The sequence below is a fragment of the Pseudophryne corroboree genome, chromosome 10 (genome assembly GCF_028390025.1).
Source record: "Pseudophryne corroboree isolate aPseCor3 chromosome 10, aPseCor3.hap2, whole genome shotgun sequence".
NCBI lineage: Eukaryota > Metazoa > Chordata > Amphibia > Anura > Myobatrachidae > Pseudophryne > Pseudophryne corroboree.
In genome coordinates this window covers 105,223,249-105,236,159 of record NC_086453.1, presented here as the reverse complement: position 1 = coordinate 105,236,159, position 12,911 = coordinate 105,223,249, and the positions used below count along the sequence as shown (strand labels likewise).

The window sequence follows — 12,911 nt, the reverse complement described above, 5'->3', positions numbered from 1 at the left end:
GTGCAGAAGTGAGTCAGTGGAGAAGTTGCCCATGGCAACCAATCAGCTGCTCTGTATAATTTTATAGTATGCAAATTATAAATGTTTTGTCAATGCTGATTGGTTGCCATGGGCAACTTCTTCACTGGCTCACTTCTCCACTCTTATCACTGCTTGTTACGCACACCAGTGCTAACAGGAGTACACCGGTGTATGAACAGAGAGGGAAGCGAAGCAAACGAACTCACAGACAGTAAAACATAACATACACAGGAGGTGATGGAATAACTAATAAACACAAAGTGAACGGAGAAGCCCAAAGGCTCAGGAATTGGGTGTCTCCCTAGTGTCAGGAATGCTCAGATGGAATAGAGCGGACAATGAAGCGATGTGTAGTGATTTCACATGTGGAGCACCTGAAATGATGTTGCTAAGAGCAACCGAAAAACCCCCAAAGGGTTACCAACGGGTGTGGGAATAAACTCCTTGGTCAGAGATAGTAATATAGACACAAGGAGAGTATCCACAATCCTAACCCCCACTTGCAGGGCACAGGTTCAGTTTACTGCCACTAAACTGACACCTGGACGCCCTGCACAGTGAGGGAGGATTAAGCAAGCAGGTCTGAGAGTACAGCCGCAAACCTGCTGGGTTCACAGAATAGCAAAAGAACCCCAGCAGGTCAAACAACTGACTCCAGTCTTACTGCTAGGTCCGGATTGGCAGAATGAAGTACCGAATCCCAAGGCCTATTCGCAGTAAGCAACAAGTAAATACAAAGTCACACAGTACTAGCTAACTCTCTGGAACTGACTAACAAACAAAGATTCAGCAGCATTTGCCTAGCCTGAGAGGATGGTTTATATAGCAGGTGCTGTCCACGCCCCACTCAGACCTCACAGACTGTGAGCACAAAACCAGCGCCGGATTCCCTGCCGTGCACAGAGCCTGTAACCACTACACAGTAAAAACCCGGACCGGAGTATCAGCTGCGCTCAGGTAACTTCGCTAACACTTGCCTCCCGGTTGCCATGGCGACGTGGCAGCACAGAGCAGGAGATCCTAACACTGCTTCATACATTTACCCCGTTACCCCATAGTGTGTTACCCAGGCGGAGGTGGGCACACAAGTGCAAATCAAAATGGTGATCCATTAATCACAATGACAAACACGGTCTATACTCATGGCATTTGTTTTTACCAATGCCGGAATAATTGTAGATTTCACTCGTACAATTATCCATAAGTATGTTTTCATAAATCCCCTTTAGAGTAATGGGGGTAATTCCAAGTTGACCGCAGCAGGAAATTTTTTAGCAGTTGGGCAAAACCATGTGCACTGCAGGGGGGCAGATATAACATTTGCAGAGAGAGTTAGATTTGGGTGGGTTATATTGTTTCTGTGCAGGGTAAATACTGGCTGCTTTATTTTTATACTGCAATTTAGATTGCAGATTGAACTCACCACACCCAAATCTATCTCTCTCTGCACATGTTATATCTGCCCCCCCTGCAGTGCACATGGTTTTGCCCAACTGCTAAAAAATTTCCTGCTGCGATCAACTTGGAATTACCCCCAATGTTCAATACGTGCTCTAAAAGGGGGACACACAGGCTGGCATAGGCAGATTCTTTGTGATGACAAGTTGTCATGTGTTTAATTTTCATTTGTGAGACCTAAAGCCAGAGATCGAGTGGACTCATGGGACTGAATTGCTGGCTATCTGAGCGGATCTTTTGCACAAGGTATATGACTGGTACAAATGTGCGCTGATAGTGACGGCAGCTACGTTTCCCCAGGTGGATGGATAACTGTGGTGTGGGCACCGGCTCCGAGTACGAGCAAATATTCACATTTATTTTTGAGCACACAATGTGGCCTGTTTGCATACAACGCTGAGTCAGGCCCTCACTAATTCCTAATGTGCTATTTACTGGGAAGCAGTGTAAATTGCATTGTGTTTATAATATCATGAAAAAACCACAGGTATTTAACATGGCCTAACCATCCAGCGAGGTCCTGGAGTGTCCTCCTCCTTGGCGGTGTCCTCTGCTAAGTTAGCAGCAGCCTATCACTGCCAGCAATGGGTTGATGACTAGAGCACATGCACCATGACCAACTTGCCTACCCTCCTGGAATGTCCGAGAGACTTACGAATTTCGGAAGACTCTCCCAGACTCCCGGAAAGCGCAGGCAAGTCTCCCAGAATTCATGGCTGCAGCCCTCTGTCCACTCACTTCACGAGTAAAGGGGGTGGTAAGATGATGCCATTTGTGCTGAATTGTGTCATTTTGTCCCTGCCTCACCCTGTACCAAGCTGGGAATTGTAGGGTGCAACCAGGATGATACCACAGCCCTCTACCGCTCGCCATGATGCCCCATCCTGGACCCTCCTACCATGAAGTAGGCAACTATGATTTTACTGCACTGGTGTAACTGCGGTCTGTAAGGATTCTTCTCATGTCTTCGTCTCATGTCTTATTCATGATTACAACAATCAGCTGTGGGTCCAGAAGACAAGGGGCCTGATTCATGTTTGTAAGTAAAACAAAACAGCAAGTAACTTTGGGGATCATTCCGAGTTGATCGCACGTAGCAACTTTTTGCTGCTCGTGCGATCAACTAGACGCCGCCTATGGGGGAGTGTATTTCTGCATAGCAGGGCTGCGAACGCTTGTGCAGCCCTGCTATGCAAAAAAAGTTTTGTGTAAAAGAAGACCAGGGTAATAGTTACTTACCCTGTATGATCGATCCAGCGATGCAGGTCCCGGAATTGACGTCAGACATCCGCCCTCCAAACGCCTGGACACGACTGCGTTGGCCTCACCACTGCCCGAAAACGGTGAGTTGCCGCCCGGTTCCGCTTTCCTCCTGTCAATCTTCTTGCGGTCGCCGCTGCATTGCGGTCGCCGCGCATGTGCAGAACTGGCCCGTTCGCACCGCTGCGAAAAACAGCAGCGTGCGAACGGGTCGGAATGACCCCCTTTGTGTCTGGAACAAACTATGTTGCCATTCCAGGAGAACAAATACAAAAATATGTATTCTGTACGTGGTAAATACTGGCTGCTTTTGCATGTAGCCCACAAATGTTAGACAGCAGCTCGTCACAGAGCCCGCAAGGGGCTCAGTTGCGCTCGCCCCCTCCGCTGGGCATCTCAATGCCGGGATCCCGCCGTCTGTATTGTGGTCACACATACCCAACCCCTATTAAGATATACTTTTCTCCCTTGTCTTCTCATTATCGAGTCTTGTCTGTGTAACATCAGCCACTTTGTCCCATGTACTTGCTGTACTGCTCTCAAACGCTGATTCATGACATCAAACTGATATTTGCAAGTCTGTATTGTAATACCGCAGGTTTTTGTGGCCTTGTATTACCTGTAGAGTGGGTAATGAAAATAAATACCTAAGCACTGTAAGGGGGAGCTTCAATTAGGGCAGAGGTTCTCAAATGCGGTCCTCAAGGCACCCCAATAGTCCAAGTTTGAGATATTTCCATGGCTCAGATATTCAAGAAGATGATTAAATCAAAATGACTGACGTGCTAATTAAGTCGACTTAGGGCAAGCATGGACAAACCTAACACCTGGACCGTTGGGGTGCCTTGAGGACTGCGTTTGAGAACCTCTGAATTAGGGGCTCACGGCGATATCGCGGCCAGCAATATCATCTGTTTTTCCTTGCACCACATAGAGGAGTGCAGTAAAATTAGAGATGTTACGTACATGTTTTTATGTTTTTTTTGAGCACACACCACAAATTGTAATCTACAGATGCGTATGAACAGGCATGAGATTTGGAATGTATTTTACTTACTGTGTTGTGCCTCCTCATTACTTATTTTTTTGCCATACTGCACTGTATGTGCTTCTACTTACTCACAGCAGTGCTACAAGTATGGCGGTACGGGACGGTACTGCGTACCGGTAAAAAATTGCAAGCCGGTCCAACTGCCACGCTTGCAGCCACCTGCCGCTGCTGTGCTATGTATGAGGGCAGGAGAGCGCAGCGCGTGCCTCTCCTGCCCCTCGGTGCTCATCCAATCTCCGGCGTCGTGTCTCTCAAATGAGGCGCTGGTTCGTGAGCCAATCAGAGCTTGCGGATCGGCAGCTGCGGCTCCTGCTTGGCTGCTGGCCCGTGAGCTCTGATTGGCTCACGAACCAGCGCCTCATTTGATAGCGATGCCCCCGCCAGAGACCGGATGAGCACCGAGGGGCAGAAGAGGCACACGCTGCGCTCTCCTGCCCTCACACACAGCAGTGGTGAGCAGGGGGGGGGAGTACCTGTGACTGGGGGCATATGCATATCTGCCACTAGGGGGGTATATCTGGCACAGGGGGCATATGTGTATCTGCCACTAGGGGGCATATCTGGCACTATGGGGGTATATCTGGAACTGGGGGCATATGTGTATCTGCTAATAGGGGGGCATATCTGGCACTATGGGGGTATATTTGGCACTGGGGGCATATGTGTATCTGGCACTGAAGGGGCATATATGGCACTTGGGGGCATATCTGGCACTGGGGGCATATGTGTATCTGGCACTGTGTGGGCATATCTGGCACTATTGGGTATATCTGGCACTGGGGGTATATGCATCTGCCACTAGAAGGGCATATCTGGCACTACTGTGGTATATTTGGCACTATCGGGGTATAGCTGGCACTGGGGGCATATGTGTATCTGGCACTGTGGGGGCATATCTGGCACTATGGGGGCATATCTGGCAATGGGGGGGCATATGTCTATCTGGCATAGGGGGGCATACCTGGCACTGGGAGCATATGTGTATCTGGTACTGCACTACTGGGGCATATGTGTATCTGGCACTGCACTTTTGGAGTCATATGTGTAGCTGCCCCCCCCCATATGTGTATCCCGCCCCCATTTTCATTGGCCACATCCTGTGTGACATGTGGCCACACACATTTTTTGGCGGGCACACACAGTACCACCAAGATTTTTTTTGTATATGCACCACTGCTCATCAGTCTCTGGGCCAGATGTACTAAGCCTTGAAAAGTGATAAATATCACGGTGATAAAGTACCAGCCAATCTGCTCCTAACTGTCATTTTTCAAACACAGCCAGTGACATGGTAGTTAGGAGCTGATTGGCTGGCAGTTTATCATTGTGAAATGTATCACTTTTCAGGCTTAGTACATCTCCCCCATTGTCTCAGAGACCTTACATTCCCTTAAGCTTGAATGGCATTTGATAGAACTCCTGGACAGAACTAAACATTGGAGTCTCTACCTGGGGAACAAAAGCCTAGCTTTAACTCTGTGTATACTGTATACAAGCAAATATTTGGTGACAAAAAGAATCTGCAGTCTACAGTGTTTTATTGGGACAGAAGGCACAGAGGTAACTTCTGTGATTGCGATATAAATGTGCAATACACAGGTTAATCATCAAATGTCAGTATAGTACAGCGAGAGAATAGTATTATTAGTAAGTACAGACTACTGAGTTGTGCAGTAATAGTTGCAGCAGCGGGAACAACAGCTAATGGTCAGTCACAGACTCACAGTGCAACTACTATACTATACGCAGGCTCAGGGCTGCTAGTGACTATGCAAGCCCCAGCCCGGCCTATGGGGGTCATTCCGAGTTGTTCGCTCTGTATTTTTTTCTCGCAACGGAGCGATTAGTCGCTAATGCGCATGCGCAATGTCCGCAGTGCGACTGCGCCAAGTAAATTTGCTATGTAGTTAGGTATTTTACTCACGGCATTACGAGGTTTTTTCTTCGTTCTGGTGATCGTAATGTGATTGACAGGAAGTGGGTGTTTCTGGGCGGAAACAGGCCGTTTTATGGGTGTGTGCAAAAAAACGCTACCGCTTCTGGGAAAAACGCGGGAGTGGCTGGAGAAACGGAGGAGTGTCTGGCCCGCTTCTGGGAAAAACGCGGGAGTGGCTGGAGAAACGGAGGAGTGTCTGGCCGAACGCTGGGTGTGTTTGTGACGTCAAACCAGGAACGAAACTGACTGAACTGATCGCAGTTGCCGAGTAAGTCTGGAGCTACTCAGAAACTGCTAAGAAGTGTCTATTCGCAATTTTGCTAATCTTTCGTTCGCAATTTAGATAAGCTAAGATTCACTTCCAGTAGGCGGCGGCTTAGCGTGTGCAAAGCTGCTAAAAGCAGCTTGCGAGCAAACAACTCGGAATGACCCCCTATGTTCCATTTATAGCACACTTTGGATATTGGGCAGGCATCTGTGAGCTGGGCACTATCAGGCGTGTGGAAGTGTGATTGGAACCCATCATAGCCCGTATGAGTGTAGCCAGGACACTGGTAGTAGGCCATGCTGCCCCCCATAGTTACTGTACGTGACATGTGAGCAGCAGCAGCACAATGACAGCATTATCCACATAACTCGAGTCTGCTGCCGGTGCTCAGGCAGCTCACACACAATGCCCCTTTCATTCCACACAGGACACGCCCACACTCAGACACGCCCCCTACGGTAACGTCTCGCCGGCTCTGTAAGTGGGCGGGGCTTATACTCTATGCGTCTCAAGTGATTGGGCAGGAGAGGTGGGCGGAAGCAGGAGAGAGACTGTCGGCTACTTGCCCATCTAACCTCCGGTAGATGCTAGAATCAAGTGGGCTAAGGGACCTTTTCCGTAAGGGGGAGGAGTTACGACGCAAGGGGGAGGAGCTAGGCCAGCGGGATAGTTCCTCTACTATCCACGCCACCAACTATTACCTTTAGTAATTAGGTGGTGAGCGAAGCGGAGCGAGCCACCGTGCCCGAAGCGTGGCGAGCGAAGCGAGCCCGCGAGGGTACTTTTCGGGTACCCTGTTCGCCCGTAGCTCCTCCCCCTGGTGACGTAGCTCCTCCCCTCAATACGTCACATGGTCCCTTCAGCCCTCCGATATAGAACCAACCATCTACCTCCCCCTGCCGGCATTTACCCGACCACCTGTCACCTGCACCCACCACACAGCCCGCCCCTGCCCAGGGCAATCACTGTACATCAGCACACGCTCTAGATACCAGCATCATAGCCTCAGTGCCCCGCCGTCCGCCCCTTCTCACCTTACGGTACAGGCAGCAGCGTCCTCCAAACCCGGCCGCTGTCACCTCTCTCATGCCGCAATCCCGTGTCACCTTCCCTCCTGCCATTGGCTGACAGTCACGTCCATCATCTCACTGTGCCTCGCGATTGGCCAGTACGATTATCCCGCCCCGGGACTCATGGCTCCCCGGTAACGGGCTGCTGCGTGTAGCTTCGTCTTTCCGCCAGCAGGGGCCGCGCTGGGTACGGGGTAGCAGCAGTAGTCAGTGCCCCCCTGCCTGGCTGCCCTCCTCTACCCCCGCTCCCAGCCACATACACTGCAATGCCCTGCTGCTGCCTACTAGCAGTGCAGGCGCTCTCCGTGCCCGTCTGAGCCGGCAGCCCGCTCCTCTGCCTCCTTCATCAGCTGCAGCCTACCCGGTGCCAGCGGGAGCCTGTGCAGTGAGCAGGTAACTCTCTCCCTGTCTGATGGGGATTATCTAGCTGCATGCCTGGCACTGATTGCACTCTGCTCTCTGCCTGTTCTATGTTACATTATATACACTGATATATTACACACACATACATGCATACATACAGTATAGCAATGTTACAGTGCATGCAGGTGATAGAACAGGGGACTGGTATCAGGCTGAGCCCCTGGGACATCTGCTGAGGGGGAAATAGAAAGTGCAGCATCAGATTTCCTGTGATGTAATGCTAGATTACCTGTGAGTGCATAGTGATGTGTAGATGGCACAGCTGGCAGTGCCCCAATGACAGTGATGGTCCAATACTCTGCTTCTGTCACACTGGGGGCTTGTGCTTTGTATTACTGTAACCAGGCCTCTGTCATCCTGCAGAATTCACAGCATGCCAGTAGTGAATGCAGCTCTCACCCACACAGGGAGAAGAGGCACACAGCGCCCGTCATCTGGCAGGGAACCTAGTCATCTTGCTGACACCAGGCTGCCATGTCCTGGAAAGTCCATGAAAAGAAATTACTATTTAGGCTGACGCTGCGGTGTTGCTGTAACGAGCCAGCAGGGTAGAAAATAATGACTCTTGGTATTTTGCAACTAATTACTTATTTTAATGCCACCATCTTCTTATGTCCTAAGAGATGGACTTTTGGGATGAGTAGGACGTAAAGTGGCTGTGTTTATATGTGATGCTACGAACGCCTTACTTTATACTACTGCCCAGTTCTCAGCACGAAACACCCGTTTCATGCAAGACTAGATACAGCAAATATCCATCCAACTCGGACAGAGTTATACAAAAATGCGTATATTCGCTTCTGCGCATGCGCTGTGTGAATAAACTGCTATCTGTGTCTGTGAGAGCCCAACGCGGATTTTTTAAAGCAAGTTTTGTGACTATTCACATTGGTTTGCTTCCAGTACTTTATATAAAGTTGTTCTGTTGTTTTGCAAATAATGTTTAATCTCATCGTTGGTGTCCATGACACCCATAGAGTGGGAATAGAACCTGTGGCGAGCCACCTGAGTGGTTGCCCCCCCACCTGCTGGCCGTCTAGAAGCCAGGATCCCGGCGTCGGTATGGTGACCAGCGGTCACAAGAACCCAACCCGTATATACATATGCCGGGGGTACAGAGATTGGTGATACAAAGTATCTGGGCCTCTGGGGGCCAAAGAGTGCAAGTGAAGCGTATTCATGCCCCAAGATAGTATGGCTAAGCCCCTCATGGCACGCTCTACTGCAGCTTCCTTATTGGGTCCCAGGAATGGTGTGCCACACCCAGTAGTTCTGGTCCAGGACAGTCTTTTGGCAGCACTGACAAATGCCTACCCGCATAAAAGGAGATATATATTTACATAATTTAGGCTGAGGCTTTGTTTCCCCCACCTCTGAGGGCTTGTTAAAAGTATTTTAGCAGGTAGAAGGAGGTCCTGTAATCTCCAACCATCTAGAGATCATCTCTGTAAAATTACACTCTCCATCCTCTGAGTCTCAGGTAACATATCTTGCATCATTTTGCCATTCAAAATCCATGTGTTTTGCAGAAAATTAGGCTTATTTTTGGAAAAATAGGTGCAAATGGTTTTTACACTGCTCTGTGTGCATTTCTCTAAATAAGTGAGACTGTGGGGTTCATGCAGAACTGGTGACTGTTAAAATAAACGCATGCTACAGTAGCAATTTCTGCACATATGCAGAGCTCGAGATGTGTTCTGGTCTGCAACAGCAGCATATGTGTCTGGATGACCTCAGGCACATCTCACTTGTGTCCATATTTATACCATTTGTTTTATTCACATAATCTATGCCCGTGTGCTGAAGAAAGCCAGTCATTGATATTCAGTCACGTTTGGTTCTACAGTGCTGGCAGCCATCATTATCGTTCGCTGTCCCCTATATGGCTTCCCCAGGTCTATATGCACCATATGTTTGCAATTGCACAAACACGGCCTACATTAGAAATTTCTCGCCCTGTTCCACCCATCCAGACACAGGCAGATGTAAGTGACGGACAAAAACTGTTGTTCATGCAAGTTGGTTAAAGCCATGATTTAACCAATTTGTCTGAATGACAGATTTTGTCCATTTTCCAGTGTTTGGGAGCAAATGGTCAACTGTCATTTGCTCCCACCCATTGCCAGATTTTCATTCCAACCAGCCAGATCTGGCAGATAATTGTATAGCGTATGTCCAGTTTAAGATTTCAGAGAACCCAGTTTTATTGAGTAACAAGACCTCTGTAGACCATATATAGAAAAATGTTGTTCATGTTGAAAACAGTAGGATATCAGGCAGTTGCGTGCCCAGTAATTGGTATGCTAAGTAATTGCAATGATGGCACATGTAACACCATTATTATATTTTGTAGCTGTGCTGCACTGGTATTCATGCACCATCTACAATCGCTGGTATTCCACACAAGTCTAAAGGGGGGTACTCACGGAGCGATCGCTGCTTAAAATCTAAGCAATCTGACTAGATTGCTCAGATTTTAAGCAGCGATCACTCCGTGTGTACCCCTCACATCGATAGCGATGCGCAGCCCCGCGCATCGCTATCGCTGGTACTAGATTGGCCTGCATACAGGCCAATCTAGCAGGTTGCTCACTTCACCCGCTGGGTGAAATGAGCGCCCCCCCCCCCCCCCGTCTCCCCCTGCACGCTCAGTACACATCTCTCCCTAGATCTGCCTGTGAATACGGGCCTTTAGCAAATGTAAAAAAGGGTACTCACGAGTCTGATTATAAAAGTGAATCCTTTATTCCATTGCATAATTTACATCATGGGAGCCACAGTGATCAAGATAATACAGGTTCCTTAGTGAGGTTGTTTCACACTTTTCATGGTGTTATCTCAAGGCAACATGAAAAACAGCTCAGTTTGAAATGTTATAATCTCTGCAAATGAATAAAGCATTGGCTTCTAGAGTGGCCAGTGCTGACGTTTGTGAAAAATGTAATCATTCATTCAGTTTTATTTCAGCGCAAAGCCAGACTTTTTATTTTATTTTATTTTTTTATTTGATTTGAAAGCATGGTAAAAAGTGTTTAGGGAAATTTTGTAGCTATCATTGCACATTAGTGAGTTCACATTTAGGGGTATATTCAGTTAGCCTGCAGCCTGCACTTACCACAGGTTTCTGCTCGCACCCTCCGAAGGTGTGACCAGAATTCTGCAGTAAGTAGTGCTTTTTGCCCTTGCCATGGACACGCAAGTGCATTAACCAATAGCTCTGGGCACTTGACCCGGAACCTATGGCTTTAAAATGTCATAGCTCCAAGCATAAAACCCACCTATTTATCAAAGCGTACCCTTCTGATGCATAACCTAGTCCTGAGGTTGCTCCTCCATCCCCCTGCCTCATGCCTTGAACATATCTGCTTTGCTTGCATACTGCCATCAGGCTTCCTCCCGCTTGCTTGCACCTCATGTCATCTGTCTGTCGCCCTTCCCCACTAGATTGTTAGCTCTTCAGAGCAGGGCCCTCTTTCCTCTTGTTGTGAGAACCCTCTTCTCGACACATTTCACTCGCAGCTCTCTCCTACTCAGCGACCATCTTTACCCGCTTTATCTCCTACAGGTAAAGGCTCATCTCTATCTATGGCCCCCCACCCCAAGTAGTACAATGATTACTCCCTCGCTACTTACATCTAAGCTGTATTATGTTTTGAGAATTGTGGTGCTCTTTGTTACCTGTACTCTTTTTTTGTTATTTATTTACTGTAATGCTAAGTTATGTCTCCTTTTACTGTCCTTTGTACGGCGCTGCGAAACACTAGTGGCGCCTTATAAATAAAATGTAATAATAATAAATAAATAAAAAAGCCTGCAGTAAGCCCTGTGGCTAAATGGCTATGCCCCATGGTTTAGTAAGTACTGTACATCCTGGAAAGCGTGGATTCAGTGAACGTTGTTACAGAAGCTTGCAGTACTGTAGCTACTGTAAGTAGTCAATCAACTACCAAAAAATTGTAGAGTAGATTGTTTTCTTTCTGACATACAAAAGTTTTGGATAAGGAGACCTAGGGGTCGCTCCTGCACAAAATGCTTATTATCTTTTATGTATATGGAGCCACAGTGTGTCCACAGCGCTGAATATTGAAAAGCAAACAGAATACACAAATACATAGGATAACTATAATTCAGTGATACAACCAAAGTAAAGGCATAGGGGAAGTAAAAGATATGGCAACTCTCTATGGCTAGTATAAGCAGCTGTGATAATTGTGTTCACGTGGCCTTCATTGGAGTGTACACATTAAGAAAATATCATACTTATTAGATCCACAGAAGATAGAAGTCTGATAATATGTAGTGATAAACTAGATGAGGTAAATTTACTTTGGAACTGGTGATGTTGCCCATAGCAACCATTCAGATTCTATATATTATCTTCGAGAAGCAGCTAGATAAATGTTAAGTAGAATCTGATTAGTTGCTATGAGCAACCTCACCAGTTCTAAAAAATCTCCCACCCTAGTAAATTTGCCCCGATATGTTCATTAGCTTGAAATTAACAGCTCTCATAGGCCGGTATCCGTTTTGGCACAGATGTGTGGTCAACCTGGGATGTCATGTGGCCCAGGGGTGTAGCCAGAACTTTGTGGGCCCCATAGCAACATTTTGAAGGGCCCCCTGTCCCAATGCTTCTAGAGAGACACTTCTCTGCAGCTGTTGTTCATTTTATGCCCTATAATAGTGCCCTAGTTCATTTTCTAAACTATAGTAGTGCCCTAGTTTCTTTTATGAATCGCATTAGTGCTTCAATTCACCCTGTGTCACATTTCAGAGCTGCCAGTACACATTATGCCGCACAGTACCCCCAATTCACATTATGATATATATAGTGCTCCCCATTCATATTGTGCCTCATTACAGTGCCCCGGTTCATATTATATAACATTAAAATTCCCTCCAGTTCATTTTATACCACACTACAATAAGCAGGACCAGGGGCATACGTAGATATATTGCAGGCCTCAAGGAAAAAGTTTGAAAGGACCCCTACATACCACTCAATGGCAAAAAAAATGTATATTACACATGTATCTTTGACAGGGAAGGTGGGCCCATCTCGGCTCTGGGCCCCATAGCAGCTGCACTGCCTGCACCTATGGTTGCTACGCCCTTGGTCATGCCTGTGTGTGGCCACCTGTAGCGTTTACAGATATATGTTAAAGTTTTCCTGTCATCAGAGTGTGTTTACCTTTGCTGTGCAGCCTGAATCCAGGCTATTGTTCTCTCTTTATCAGTCATTTCCAGGGAAAAAAAAGAGACTGGATGCAGTATCTCTAAATGGATTAGTGAGTATTCTAGACAATGACAATTTTATCTTTAATGATAATTCAGCCTAATATTGACATACAGGTTGAGTATCCCATATCCGGAATGCTCGGGACCAGGAGCATTCCGGATATGGTATTTCTCTGACGTCCTAAG

The 12,911-nt window shown here is 47.4% G+C and overlaps 2 protein-coding genes across 4 annotated transcripts in view; one reads left to right on the top strand and one right to left on the bottom strand.

Moving 5' to 3' along the window:
• The window catches only part of LOC134966159 (mpv17-like protein), a 258,059-nt gene extending 250,230 nt beyond the window's left edge, over positions 1 to 7,829 (bottom strand). For 2 of the 3 annotated variants that reach the window (XM_063942694.1, XM_063942696.1), the window contains exon 1: positions 7,029 to 7,166. The gene's annotated coding sequence lies outside the window, so the exon portion shown is untranslated. Of the gene's footprint in view, positions 1 to 7,028; positions 7,167 to 7,716 lie in introns of those variants that run through there. The other variant, XM_063942695.1, reaches the window with a different exon arrangement.
• Positions 7,234 to 12,911, top strand: part of LOC134965221 (myosin-10-like) — a 347,571-nt gene continuing 341,893 nt past the window's right edge. Inside the window, exon 1 of the mRNA XM_063941726.1 lies at positions 7,234 to 7,457. The gene's annotated coding sequence lies outside the window, so the exon portion shown is untranslated. The remainder of the gene's footprint in view (positions 7,458 to 12,911) is intronic.